At 40.9% G+C, this 15,658-nt stretch overlaps 1 protein-coding gene and 1 long non-coding RNA gene across 2 annotated transcripts in view; one reads left to right on the forward strand and one right to left on the reverse strand.

The window, feature by feature from the left end:
- The window catches only part of SGCD (sarcoglycan delta), a 426,046-nt gene that overhangs the window by 144,467 nt on the left and 265,921 nt on the right, over positions 1-15,658 (forward strand). The window lies entirely within an intron of this gene.
- On the reverse strand, positions 12,259-13,375 carry LOC122700475. Its single transcript, XR_006342780.1, has 2 exons — positions 13,074-13,375; positions 12,259-12,405 (listed from the first exon to the last, which is right to left on the reverse strand). It is a non-coding gene; the product is annotated as an uncharacterized LOC122700475 (long non-coding RNA).

Consider the following 15,658-nt stretch of genomic DNA (forward strand, 5'->3'; position numbering starts at 1 on the left):
TGGAAAATTCTTAAAGAGATGGGAATACCAGACCACCTGACCTGCCTCCTGAGAAATCTGCATGCAGGTCAAGAAGCAACTGTTAGAACGGGACATGGAACAACAGACTGTTTCCAAATCAGGAAAGGAGTACATCAAGACTGTGTATTGTCACCCAGCTTATTTAACTTATATGCAGAGTACATCATGAGAAATGCTGGACTGAATAAAGCACAAGCTGGAATCAAGATTACCGGGAGAAATATCAATAACCTCAATATGCAGATGACACCACACTTATGGCAGAAAGCAAAGAACTAAAGAGCCTCTTGATGAAAGTGAAAGAGGAGAGTGAAAAAGTTGGCTTAAAACTCAACATTCAGAAAACTAAGATGATGACATCCGGTCCCATCATTTCATGATGAATAGATGAGGAAACAGTGAAGACAGTGGCTGACTTTATTTTTTAGGGCTCCAAAATCACTGCAGATGGTGACTGCAGCTGTGAAATTAAAAGACGCTTGCTCCTTGGAAGGAAAGTTATGACCAACCTAGACAGCATATTAAAAAGCAGAGACATTACTTTGCCAACAAAGGTCCATCTAGTCAAATCTATGATTTTTCCAGTAGTCGTGTATGGATGTGAGAGTTGGACTATAAAGAAAGCTGAGCACTGAAGAATTGATGCTTTTGAACTGTGGTGTTGGAAAAGAGTCTGAGAGTCCCTTGGACTGCAAGGAGATCCAACCAGTCCATCCTAAAGGAAATCAGTCCTGAATATTCATTGGAAGGACTGATGCTGAAGCTGAAACTCCAGTACTTTGGCCACCTGATCCAAAGAACTGACTCACTAGAAAAGACCCTGATGTTGGAAAAGATTGAAGGTGGGAGGAGAAGGGGCAACAGCGGATGAGATGATTGGATAGCATCAGTGACTCAATGAACATGACTTTGAGTAAGCTCTGGGAGTTGGTGATGAACAGGGAAGCCTGGCATGCAGCAGTCCTTGGGGTCGCAAAGAGTTGGACACAGCTGTGCAACTGAACTGAAGAATATTTCAAAATGAGAAGAAACACTTAACTTTAAAGCCAGAGCGGGCTTTTTATTATGCAATATGTTTATTTTCATAAACATGTTGGGGTTTGGAACATATTTTCTGAATAGGGCTAGACAGTAAACATTTAAAGCTTTGTAGATCAAGATAGTCTTTGTTTTTTTTTGTAACTACTTGAACCTACTAATGTAGTGTGAAAATACCTATAGCCAATACACACACACACACACACACACACACACACACACACTCACATATATGTACACATCAGTGTGCATGGCTGTACTCCAATAAAACCTTATTTACAACAGGCAGCAGGCTGGATTTGATTCCTAGGTCCTAGTTTCCTGACTCCTGTCTTTAGTAATTATTGACAATTGAAATGAATTTTAATTTTATCCATCCACTTTCTGTGAACCGTCCCTTAGAGAATGTGAACAAGAGGGAGAAGAGGTAAGTGATAGCCTTTGTGGCATTCCAGATAGCCAAACAGAAGAACTCCTCAAAGTCTTAGTTATTCAAGATTCATCTCAGGAGAACAAGCCATCATATTTTTCTGCACTGTACCAAGGAAAGAATTCAAGCATAAGATAACAAAATGCTGTGGTCACACCTCAGTGTTCTCAGAGACCACCTCGTGTGGAAAAGTAAAATACTCATAAAGCAAAGCATCTTTATTGAGGATCAACATGTGTCCTTATATAAATCATAAGCAGAAATTGCACATGACAACGTACCTAGTTATGTTCTGCAGCTCTCCTTTTAATCTGAAGCTGTAGAAGGTCTCTCCCTGTGATTCCTGGGGCCAATCAGGCAGTTTCATAAAGACAGAGGATATTAAATAATTATGTAGGAGAAGCAGAAAGATCTTCCCAAGAACTAAGCCTCAGCTGAATCAGAGGTAAGCCTGACACCATGCATTATAAGGTCTGTTCATGACTGGAGAGGAAAGCCTTATACAACCTCCTGAAGTCAGAACTTAGTTATCATCAAATTTGGCCTAGGAAACAAATGGCTAAATTGGTGTATATTGGTGACTGTGTATATAAAATAGTGGTGGCTCCTAGAAGTAAGAGGAAAGGGAAGGACATTGCCTGGAGTGTTACTGAATGCAAGTCATCCAAGCAAACCAAAACATCAGAGTTTGGAGCAGAGGAAGTTTGCAGGGCCGTACAAGGAGATGGGTGACTCATGACCCAAAACACCCCCCAAACTCTTCAGAGGGTTTCAGCAAAGCACTTTTAAAGGCAAGGTGAGGAAGAAGCATGGTTAGTTGTTGCAGACTTCTAGGTGTAGGAATCCTTTGCTCTTGTGGTTTTCTACATAGGTTAGGTCAGGATGTTCCAATAAACCTCCAATGAGACAAATGTTACTCTCTGTTCTGCAACTTTTTGTCTCTGTAGGAATGGACTCTTAAAGGTCAGAGTCCCAAGAATAGGCTATCCTGAATGTTTTAGGTTAGAGTCAACATTCTTTTACAGAAGATGCAGGGCTAACATGACTAAACACAGGCAACAAAGCCCAAGGGTTAGAGCTAAAGAAACACATCTAATATGGAATCAGACTTGTTCTTTCCTATTAGTAGGAGTAAATTTGGACTCAAATCCAGACTCAGCTGTTTATTTTGTATTAGAAAGGTTGTTTTAGCTTAAGCCTCAGTTTTTATGATGATCAGAGTTAAAAATACTTATTTAGACCATGTGCATGGCAGTTGTGAGGATTAACTGAGATTTTACATATAAAGACTGTACATCATTGATTGACATGAAATAGGTGCTCAATGAATGGTTGAATTTTAATTCCTGTTAGGAATAATGGAAGAAGAAAAGGGAGGACCTAGAAAGCATTGGTGACAAAACTTTGGGCTCTAGAATTTGATAATTCCCTCTGTTCAATTGTTCGGTGTATTATATTGCATATTTTCTGATCTTGAGTTTTCTCATCTGAAAAATGGACATAAGCAGAATATACCTCATGAGACTGGTAAGATTAAATATGGTATGCACATGAAGCCTCACATAGTGCCTGTTGTGTTGTTCAGTTACCAAGTCATGTCTAACTTTTCATGACTCCATGGACTGCAGTACACCAGGCCTCCCCGACCCCCACCATCTGCTGGAGTTTGCCCAAGTTCATGTCCACTGCATAAGTGATGCCATCTGACCATCTCATCCTCTGTCATCCTGAAACTCTCATCTTTAGTGAGTTTAGGCAAAGATTGAAAGACTGTGCAGAGAATAGGGCACAGTGCCTAGCATAGGGCAGAATGCTGGCATATTGTAGAGGCTCATCCCTTTCTTCCTTCTCCTCATCATTGCTTAGTATGAGGCATGAGTTTTGAGGGCCCTCCTAGAGACATGTAGTGACCTTTAAGGGCACATAAGTCTTCTTAAAACTGTGCATATTAGAGGCTAGGGCTTTGGGATTTTGTTTTTATCCATATGTACATTTTCCTGAGTAAAGAATCATAGCTTTTATTCACTTCTCAGGGGGATCCATGACCCAAACTGCTTTACAAGCCATGCCATTAGACAAAGTGTTCATATACTTTGAGGAGATCTTTTGTAGCCTGAATTATAATAGCTTATGATGATAATCCAAGTGATCAAGAATTGTTCCCTTAAATTAGTATACCATATTTAAGGAGATAGCCAAAATTGTATAGTAGTATATTTTAGTGATATTTCCAGATACTAAAAATTCTCATGTGAAAGGATGAAATTAAAGATGTGAGTTTCAGTACTTGGGAAAAGCAGGATATGTGAAATAACTTATTCCTTAATGATTCTGGGTAGGGATCCTATGGTAAAAAAAAATAATAATAATAATAACATGCAGTAGCTAATATGTATTTACCATTTTGCAGATAATTTTCTAAAGAATTACTTATATGTATTACACCATTTAGTCCTCTCCATAACCCCAGGATAATTCACGATTATGCCTGATTTCTTGGCATCAGTCCTTTCCATGAGTTGGTATCAAGTGACACCTAGACATCCATTTGATAGGGACTGAAAGCAGCTGCAAAGACAGAATTGAGCCCATTAGCTATTGCTAGTAATGAGCACTTGATTCACTTGCTGTAAGGAGAGATGCTCTGAGGGCCGGAGCTGAAGAAAAGCACATTCAGAGAAGAACAGACGTGGCAGGTCAAGCAGAGTTCTCTAATGCTGCAAATTCTAGAGTCTCCCACATTCATATTGATTTACTAAATTCAGAAAGTATGCTCATCATAAAGAGAGGCATATTTTATGAAGTAGTCAGCTTCTAGCAAGGGAGTTACATGTAAATAACATAACAATACTTCCAAGCCAAGCTAGGGAGCTGAGAGCCTAGGGAGAAGAAATTGGTTTATATGTGAAAATGGTCTCTTTCTGGATGTGAACAGGTTTTCTCCAAATTCATATTCATTTATTTCTTGAGCACCTTGTAATAAAGAGGAAATATGAAAATACTTGTATTTTATAAAGGATTGAGAAGAAGGGGACGACAGAGAATGAGATGGTTGAATAGCATCACTGACTCAGTGGACATGAGTTTGAGTAAACTCCAGGAGTTGGTGACGGACAGGGAGGCCTGGTGTGCTGCAGTCCATGGGGTTGCAGAGAGTTGGACACGACTGCGCAACTGGACTGAACTGAACTGATATCAATAATAAAGAATGGCTACAGTAAACAATAAAAGACAACTCAATTAAAAATGGGCAAAAGACTTAAGTAAATGTTGCACAAAAGAAAGTTTGTGACTAGCCAATAAACACATGAAAAGATCCTCAACATCATTAGCCACTGTGCGTGCTAAGTCGCTTCAGTCATGTCCAACTCTGTGACCCAGTGGACTATAGCCCACCAGGCTTCTCTGTCCATGGGATTCTCCAGGCAAGAATACTATAGTGGGTTGCCATGCCCTTCTCCAGGGGATCTTCTTGACCCAGGGATCAAACCCATGTCTCTTATGTCTCTGCATTGGCAGGCAGGTTCTTTACCACTAGCACCACCTGGGAAGTCCCATTAGTCACTAGGGATATCCAAATTAAAACACCAATGAAATAGTATTCCACACATGTCAGTGATTAAAAGATCACTATATGCTAAGGATACGGTGTAACTGGAACTTTCATATGGTGCTGAGACTGTAAACATTACAACCACGTAGCAGAATTATTTTATATTTTCCTATAAAGTTAAACATATATCTACTCTATGATGCAGAAGACTCTGTTTCTAAATAGCTGAAAGAAATTAAAATATATTTCCACAGAGGACTTCCAAAAGAATATTTATAACAGCTTTTTCATAATAATTAAAGAGTGGAAATAAATATTTATCAACATAAGAATGGATAAATTGTAGTGTATATATATGTGTGTGTGTGTGTGTCAGTCAGTCATTCATGCCCTACTCTTTGTGACCCCATAGACTGTAGCCTGCAAGGCTTCTCTGTCCATGGAATTCTCCAGGCAAGAATACTGGTGTGGGATGCCATTCCATTCTCCAGGGCATCTTCCTGACCCGCTGATCAAACCCTGGTCTCCTACATGACAGGCAGATTCTTTACCATCTGAGCTACCAGGGAAGTCATATATATATTTACCAATTAAAAAATACTGAACTACTGATACACACAACAATACAGATGAATCTAAAGCAGTATTATGTTAAGTAGAAGAAATTAGACACAAAACAGTATATACTGTATGACTCCATTTATAAAAATTTCGAGAAGAGGGAAAACTAAACTATGTGCTAGGAATCAGAACTGTTGTCTGTAGGATTTAGGAACTGACTGAAAGGGAAACTAGGGGACTTTGGAAGTAAGAGTATTCATTTAGATGGTGGTTTCATAAGTCTCTGTTTGTCAAGATGTGTTAAATTGCAAACTTATAACCTCTGAATTTCACTGTGTATAAATGTTCTTAAAATGAAAAACAAAAAGAAAATGGCTGGTAGGATTCAAATAAGGTCATCTAATACCATGCACTTAATTTACCCAATGCCTAAATTGGTAATTTTAACTAGGAAGTCCCAACTAAGATCTCATTGAAGGTTTGAGTGAATGTTTCAGCCATTTCCTCCCCCCAACCCCTTTTAGCATCTTTGCAGCACTTAGCACCTTTACTTAAAGATTTTTCTTTTCTTTCTTTTTCTTTTTTTTTTTTTTTTTTAGATTTTTGCAATTCTTTTCTGTCCAAATAGATGGTAAATTCGTTGGGAGCATCATCTAATCAGTGGCTCTCAAATTTTAATATGCACAAGAATTACCCAGGGAATTTATTAAAATGCAGATTTCCAGGACTCATCTTGCAGATATTCAGTAGATTTGGCTTTGAGCTGAAGAATCTGTGTTTTTTAAGCAGCATTTCATATGATGGTCCATTGACCACCTTTTAAGGAATGTTGACCTATATAAATTGAATTATTTCTGTCATATCCGTGAGGCTTTGAGTGCTGTGTGCCAAGAAATAAACTAGTAAATAAACTAGATGAGTTTGAATCCCTCTAACACCAGTTTTCAACTGTGGCTAAGATTTTTTTCTGGAGGGGGGCAGTATTAAAAGCTTCAGACAAATTCTAGGAATGATCCTAAATTAAAAGATCATTTTCCCCAGCTCTTTCATTGTCCAGATGTGGGAACTGAAGTCGAGAGAGCAGCAGGGACTTTCCCACAGTTGTTTAGTTAGCAAGAGCTACGTGGAGGCTAGAACTCACATCTCCTGACTCCTTAGCTAACTCAGTTCTCCTTGTCATGCAATGACTTTGTCACGATCAGAAACAACATTGTTTCTCAACTAGGGGTGATTTTATCCCCCAAGGGGCATTTGGCCGTGCCCAAAGATATTTTCAATCATCACTATTAGTGTAGTGATCAGAGAGTGGTATATGGCTGCTATGTAGAGGGTTGAGGCCAGGGATGCTGCCAGACATTGTGCGGAGCACACCACACAGCACAGTCCCTGCCACGGAGAACTGTCAGGCCTCACATGTCTGAAGTACAAGGTGGAAAAACTGTGGGCTAGTCGCTGTGGAGTTCCGCGGTCCCAGATAACTCTTCCTGGCCATGACTCAGCCTTGTGCAAGCACCATGTGTTAGGATCTCCCTCAGCCACGCTGGGGACTGCTGCTCCACGTGCTTCTTGCCCACCCTGGCTCTAAATCTGGGGCCTGGCTGCAGACTCTCCTCTCCTGGGGCAGGCAGCTTGGACAGACTGCTTAGCGCTGCTGTGGCAGCATGTGTCATTTCTTCAACACGGCATCTGCCAGCAGCCGGCCAGGGAGTCCTGAACGTGGGCCACCCCAGCCCGCCAACAGCTCTCTGCTGAGGCAGGAGCTGCTCCAGCTGGTCACAGAAAGAGCAGCCAGCTGGGCTTGAAGGAAAGCAGATTTAATTTGGGTCCTGATTGAAGCAGAAACTAGTTTAGAGATGTGCTCTCTCTAATTTGAGATTTTTTAAAGGATAATTGGGGTAACCGGTAGAAAGGGAACCTCGTAACTCAGGATATAAGGAAGGAAGGATGCTCAGTGTGTGTCCAGAGTCCGTTTGGCCTAGTTTTCAATGTGTTAGGGTAGCATTAACTTGGTATGCACACACTGGGTCTCAAGGGTTCAGTATTTCCTAACCATGTGACTTTGGAGATTTATCAACACTAAACCACTTCAAGCCTTACAAAATACTGATGATAATAGTACTGATACTATAGCGTCATTTTAAAGATGAAACGAGCTAATGAGTGTACAAAAAGATTATAGTGAAGTGACTGGTATGCAGTTAAGTGCTATAAAAATGATCACTAATCATATTAATTTCCTGCACCACTAACTTGCAAGATATGGCAGGCTCCACCTGCCTCTGACAATCAGCAAGCCCACCTCTTCTTTTTTATGCCAGTATATGTTGGACACAGGTTCTCCCTGCCTTCATTACAACCAGCTGCCCTCTTTTCAAGGTAATTCTATCTGTTCTTTCAACCGTCCACAAAGGGGACCCTCCCTTGTCCCCACAAATCAGCCTTTCACCTGCAGCCCCCACCCAACCCTCAACTTTGTTTCTTCTTGCCTGAACTAACTACTTCTGCCCACAGCCCCATTTGGAAGTGGCTCTCCTGTGTCATGGCCTGTCTTCAGCATGCCATAGCTCATGATGATGGTTGAATGTTTGGGTTCTGCCAAGGCTAGTGATATTAGAAGAGGTCAGAGGACACTTGGGATCCACTTGGAAGAGGAAAAAAATCCCCTTGCTGCTCTGTGCCTTTTTGTTTCTTGTGGGCCACAAAGCAGCCCATGTCTTATTTAGAAATCTGTTCTGACTAGTTCTATCAGCTTATTCCTCTTTCCCATCTCTCCAAAAGGACTTCAATCCATCCAAAAGATAGGAGGAGACAACATACTCTATGACTTCTATTTTCTTCCAGTCCCTACCCCAACCCAACACTTTTAGCAAAGCCTGCTATAACGAAGCAAACGCTCCTTAAAATACCAGAGCTGCACACAATTCCTGGAAAGCTCTGAAGAAATGTATATTTCTTCCACAGCTTCAAGCAATCAATTCAGTGTGTTGCGGTTATGAGGAGGCCTGTTTGAATCCTGGAAGTTTTGGGTGAGGGCACAGAAAGAAGAGCAATAAAGCACTTGGGGGAAGGAAGTGGCCAGACCTGAGAAAGGCAGAGAGAAGGCAGAAAAAGATGTACAGAAGGGGTAGCACATTTCTTGGAATAGGATGCACTGGGGTTTTAAGGTGAAGATCCCCAGGGCTGTAGAGTGAGAAATCAGAGAGGCAATCCTCTACTTCATTGTGATTGGCCCTGCCTGAAGGCAGCAGTCAATTGTGGCCTCTTCCTCATCGCTAATGCCAGAGCAGGCCCAAATCTCCATGTGATTTATCAACAAACCACACCAAGAACTGGATCACTTCCAAGTAGCCCCCTGTGTGCTGGTTCTTGAACTTGAGGTTTAGGAAGACAACATAGGGTTTGCACTGTCCAGTTACTTTTCTGCCTATCTCTTAACATCTTCCAATTACATTTCTGTGGTTTGCATTTTAACACCATAAAAATGGTGTTGAGTTAATCTTTGAAACATTCATAAAATCCATACAGTAATGAAACGAAAGCATTTCCAGAGATGAACTCAGTGTGCGCAGGTGGGAGCAGCCAAAGTGGAAACAGAATGAATGTGACAGAAGAGCTGAGAAAGGGAGTGATTAGAAGAGATGAACAATTCAGTAATCATTATTTTTTACCCCTAACATCCAGAAAAACTAAATTCTGGTGTAATCATTATATACAAACATGGCCATAAGGAAACTTAAAGTTTAAAACTTTTAAAGAGAGGCAATTGCAGTTCATTTTGAGATCAGGGTGTAGAAGAATTATATCTGAAACAGAAGAAAGGAAAATGCCCTGAAGAAAACAGGGCATAGAGTAATGTCTCTGTGGCTAAATGTTGCACACAGGGGAATTGGCGTACAGTGAGTAGTAAATCCCCCAACTTCATCAGCATTGCTGTAGAGGGAATTTGTCATCCAAGGGAGGAACCCATTTTGGCAGCCTCATATGACGATGACTCTGGGAATCCTCATCAAGTACTATCTGATAGGTAAAGTAAATCCTTTTGTTTAAAAATATACATCCAGGCCAGCTGGTATCGCTGATCTAAGTAACAGCTTTGTCCCAAAATAGATCTTAGTTCTGTGATTTCAGCAGGGATTTCTGTTTTAGAGAAAGCTATTTTATGGGCCTAGGAGAAGGTTTGTTGGAACTTCCAATATCCTTGAACTGCAAGCAGCAACAATTTTAGACACTGAGTGTTAATTCGGTGAACTTAAGAAAAGAAAGGAAACCCACACAATTGTCAGTGCTAAATGAAGTGAGAAGTGGTTTGGAAAAGCATGTTGAACTCAATTCTTTCTATATTCTGGTTTTACTTCTAAGGAATACTTCGGACTCAGTGTTGTTAAACCCCATTGAGTAGAATGGAACCAACAGAATGTAGCATTTGTTTAGATATGTATGTGTTTTTCGTGTTATACTGTGGTGGAAGAGTACATTGAACAAAGCAAGTGAGACTTTTAAGATGCTATCCAACAGCAAGGTTATCTCTCAAATGCAGTGTAACCCATTAGAACCCACTAGATATACCCAGTCTTTCCCCTGACCTTGGATGAATGTAAGATAGGCTGCCTAGCTTTGCTGGTCAGTCAGATAGAGTCATCTGGACAAATCAAGTCACAAAAACAATCTCATTTCAGTGATTCATGGAGAAGAGGAAAAGATGGAGAAGGGTCTTCCTTGACCAGTGCTATTGTTGGTGCAGGTGTTCTCTGATCTTGATTTTTGTTATGGGGACTTTATCTCAGGAGGATTTTGTAGGGATCTCTCACTAACTCTTGCCTTGATAAGAAGAGGAAGAGGACAACTGCCTCTTCCTGGCTGATGGCCATGGTTGTCGACATATGTGTGTTTAGATTTTTGTATTTGCCTCTTTGACATCCATTTAACACAGAACTAATTATATAGTTAACTATAGTTCTTTTTTTTTTTCCTATTCTTGATGGTCTGACATTTAGGGGCCTTGCAGATACAGGAAAAGACTGTTCCTCCCAGGACTATTTATAGACTGTTGAACAATACAGAGGCTAAGGGCACCAACCCCTCTCCAGTTGAACATCTGCATATAACTTTAATCGGCCCTCCCTACCTATGGCTCTGCATCTGCAGATTCAACAATTGTGAATCATATAGTACTATAGTATGTATTTATTGAAAAAAAGCCATGTATAAGTGGGCCTGTGCAGTTACAGTTCAAATTCATCTTGGTCAAGGATCAGCTGTAATTTACAATGGTAACAATGACTTGCCTAGGAACATACCTTTCACATGCAGTCCCAAGTCTCTAGTCCCTACCATCTCCTTTTCTGACTTTCACACACAAATTCAGTATGTCCCCTGCTGGAAAGCATCCCAGAGTGAGGTGTCAGACAAACAGAGCCACCCCCTAAATCCAGAGTCCACTGGAATTTTGCAAACAGCCAGTCCTAGTCTGTTTACTCTGCCTTGCCTTGTCTTTCCTAGAGAAAACCCAATAAAAGCTCTGACCTAGGCTCCCCCCTCATTCCTGCTTCTCCCTGACCAAATCTGGTACTTCCCCATGTGGCCCTGCGTGGTATGGTAGGCCCCCTTCTCTCAGGAAATAAAAGAAATAATTTCTTCTTTCCATGGCATTGGCCTCTTGGTGTCATCACTTAGACACCTCCGAAGATTAAGCAACTTTGCAGGAATCTGAGTACATATTTTAGAGTAGATGGTATTTCACAATTTGAAAAGGCTTTTTTGGGAAAGTGGTTCTGATTACATAATAACTGGACTCAGAATCTCACAGCATGCAGTTTAAAAATATTTAAGAGCAGCCAAAAAATGTGAAGTTAGGGCCATAGACACTTCATCTAAATTTTCTTTTCATGAACAGCACTAATAGTAATGGAGGTAAAATGGGAAGTGAAAATTTACCTTCAAATCACCTATTTTCTATGTCATTAGCTGCATAATGCAATATTTCTCAAAGACTGTTCTCTGTAATAATCATTCTGTAGACAGTTAACAGAGAGTAGAGAAAAACAGTATTTTAATCAAATGCTCTTGGTATCTCTAGATCAAACTGCCACCACTATCTAGGGAGTGCACAGATAATAAAGGATAGGAAAAAATGTGGAACTACAGAAAATACTGGGAAAGGCAGCATGGATCATGGGGACTTGAGACTGGAGTCTACGATTTGAGTGTAAATGTTGCCTTTAACTAGCTCTGTGAACTTAGAGTATTGAATAGCAATTCTAATGCTCACTTCAGCCATCAAGTGGAAATAACTATTTCTGTGGTAACAGCTATGACTTCCATGGCTTGTCAAATTTATTCTTGTTATTTATCTTTCTTTAATTTCTGATTGGACCCTCACTGAGACTGATGAGCAGAGTAAATCAGGAATTTGAGTGGGCTCCCTCCCTCAAGCCAGGAGGTGGCTTCATCCACAGACCCTAAGGGTGGTCCTGCGAGGAGGGTCCTTGTGAGATCAGGTAGCTCTGCAGGCAGCTCTGCTACCTCACTGCTACTCTCAGTCACAGAAATTTTGTGGAAACCCAGAACTACTTCAGTCCTGACAGGGATCTCTGCAGCCACCCCAGGGAAACGTGTACCCTGAGGCATCTGTGTTCAAGCCATCCACAGAAACACAGACCTTCTCCATCTTGCTCAGTCACTCTCCTCTTGCAGCCTTGGAGCCAAGAGCTGTCACCTCTTAATCTTTTCTGGTAATCCAGCCAGCTCCTCAGTTGTCTTTGGCCTGAGAACTAAAGCCCTCCATCCAAGTGTTTTATTTGATCTTCTCATTATGGAGAGAGAGAGATAAAAAAAATTTAATTAATAGAATGTTACATTAAAAAAACGTAAAGATTATTTTAAAAAGCTGTTTAATTAGAGCTGAGCAGCTATGTCCCTGGCAGGGTCTGCACTCTCTCCAGGCCTCCACCTGGTGTCCATTTCATTCATCAAAGTCCCTTGCCCACCTCTGGGCATTTGATTTGGGGACCGCTGCCTTTAACTTGAAAGCACTAAGACCTTCGGAGGATACACTCCTTGTACTCACATCCAGATATGTGGTATCTTACTTGAGCTCACAACACCAAGAACCCCTACAGCTCCCTTTTCATCCCAACACAATGGCATATGAATAGACAAGACAGAAAAGTCACTGGGAAACAGTTACCCTGGCTTTTCTGAAAGTCTTGGTATGATCTCACTCCTCCTCTTCGCTTCTCTAATCGTGTTCTTCTAGAGAAGTGGAACGCACAGTTCATGGAAACCACCCACTCGCAGGTCCCTGACTGAAATTAAGTGCCAGAATCTGACTCCCGGTTTTCCCAGCATTTTCCACAAAGTAGTAACGTACTCTGACCCCAAAATATGAAGTTATATGACTTTAAACGAAAGTAGACACCACCAGCTGCTGTCGTGATGACGGTGGAAAGACCAGTCATCCAGCTATCTTACCTGATACTTCTTCTCCACACCTACTTGGGGATGGCTGAAACAACAAGAAGACAATTTGCTGTGACGAATACTCTTGGCAGTCAATAGGGAAGCACCACAAGAGTACCTTCAACTGTTCACAACACTCTGCATGGTTTAGAGAGAGTGTACTTGACTGATAGGTAATAGAAAAATCCAGAGAAAATAAGGATTTGATTAAAATTTTTATTCTTTTCTTCTGGGATTTCCTCAGGTTTGTGGTTCTCTTTAGTTGGCATCTCCTCAGATGGAGTCCACTCATGATAGCAAAATGAAAGCAACTGCCCCAGGCATCATATTTGCATACCAAATATTTATAGCTTAAAAGAGCTTCTCTGCCCTGGCTCACTTCGCTTAAAAACCCTGGGCTTCACTCTGATTGAACCAACTTATTTCTCATGTCCAATATGAACCAATCACTGTGCAAGGGGAATCAAACGACCTTGATGGGTCTGAGTCGGCTGAGAGAGGAGTCAGTTCTACCCAAATTGCATGGCTTCCACCACATATTATAGATGAGTCATTACCATAACTTCAACTAGCTTATTTAGTTAACTAGATTGGAGGGGAGAGGAAATGAAATCAACATTTTCTGAAACTGTACTCTCTCCTAGGAATAATGCTAATTACTTTACTCTTCCTGAGATTTCCATGACTGAAAATCACTGTGCTTTTTAGAAAATTCTGTAAGCTAAATCTCAGAAGGTTAAGGAACTTTCTCAAAGGTTTTAAAAGGCACATTAGGTATTAACACTCAGGTTTTACTGCCTTGAAAGGCCATCCCTACAGAACACTATGTATGTAAAAGGTCACAATATTCACTGAGAATTGTATGAGAGGGACACTATCAAGCAGTACAAAGATAGCCTGGAGAGCTAATTCCAACCCATCTGCTAATAGTGTTATACGAGCATGGCTTTCAACACCTCTCTAAATCTCTCAGTGTTGGTTTTGTCATTTGATGAACTGAACACAATTATAGAATGGATTCCATAATGTTGGTGAGAAGATTAGAATAATATTAATAGATACAGTATTGAAGCCAAGGTAAGATCCATAACAAAAATATTTTCCTCTCACCTAGAATATTGGTATTTGAAATTCCACAGTGAGGCCTTTACTCCGATAACCTCAAGTTTCCTCCATTTAAGAAATGTAAACACTCTTAATTAAAGTTTGATGCATTGAGCTAGTGCTTTAATCTTAAAAATACAAGGAGGAGCCAGTAACAAATGGATAGAGACAGGGAGAGACTATTAGGGGTCAGGGGACTATGATGCTCTGAACCTGGAGCCTCTGACCGCAAGAAAAGGAAAATGGCTACTCAGCTTTACCAATTGTAATCATGTAGGAATTTGAGCCTTTTATTTTGCTAAATCTTAAGATTTTTCCAAAGAAACCCACAATCTAAATGGCTTAGTGTTTGTTCTGTTTTATATTTTATTTAAAACACTGTATGTGTGCTGAGTCACTTTGGTGATGTCCAACTCTGCAACCCTGTTGACTGTAGCTCATCAGTCCTCACCATCTATAGGATTCTCCAGGCAAAAATACTGGTCTGTTGCCATTTCCTTCTCCAGGGGATCTTCTTGACCCAGGGATTTAAAACACTAACTGTACCCCAAAACTACGTCTGCTTGCCCAAAATATCTCACAGGCACCTAGTTTAAAACTTCTGCTATTGTATGTCTCTTGATCTACATGATCCTGGGATTTTCTCATCTACATTTGTCAAAAGAGAAAGATAATAATAGTACCTGCCCTCATGGGAATTTAGTGAAGAAGAATGAAAATATTTCTACAGTGAATTTCAGATCCCTTCCAAAAACAAGTTATTAATAAAAAGACTGTTTAATAGATGTATTTCATAGAAGCACCTGGGGAAGAGGCACACCTAGATGCTGAACCCAGGGTGGGGGATCCATGATCAGTTTTCTCCAATCACCTTGTCTTCTACAAGCAAGGCTGTGAAGGGACCCTATGCTTCCTTTTGCCTTTTTAATCCCGACGTATCCCACATACCACCTGCTGGGGTCACAGAGGCTGGTAACTCAGGAACCAGCACAACCCACCGAGCCAGTCATCTGGTCCCAGGCCCCTGCAAGAAGAAGTTTCCTCCTTTCCCACTCCCAAGCCTGGCCATCTGACTGTGGAGGCTTTAATAAGATGCTAAATTGGGGAAACTGGCTGCCGTGGGGCCTGAAATATCAATCTCTGAGCCAAGACTCAATACTGGGGATGGAGATTTAAATTCCAGTACTGTGAGGTAAAAAAGCAACCCACTCCAGTATCTTGTCTAGAGAATCCCATGGACTAAGGAGCCTGGTGGGCTACAGTCCACGGGGTCGCAAAGAGTCGGGCACAACTGAGACTTAACTTTAACTTTACCTTTATGTGAGGTAAAAGAGACTGAGTAGGTCACTGCAGCCCAAATGATCACAGTGATTTGGGTTCTTACTGGAAGTTTCCAGAAATTAAAACCTGAAAAGAAATGCCAAAAAAGAGAAAAGGCTTCAATCTGCACTGTCTGATATGGTAAATATGATAACCATGGGCCACATGTAAAG

The sequence above is a fragment of the Cervus elaphus genome, chromosome 9, assembly GCF_910594005.1.
Source record: "Cervus elaphus chromosome 9, mCerEla1.1, whole genome shotgun sequence".
Classification (NCBI taxonomy): Eukaryota; Metazoa; Chordata; class Mammalia; order Artiodactyla; family Cervidae; genus Cervus; species Cervus elaphus.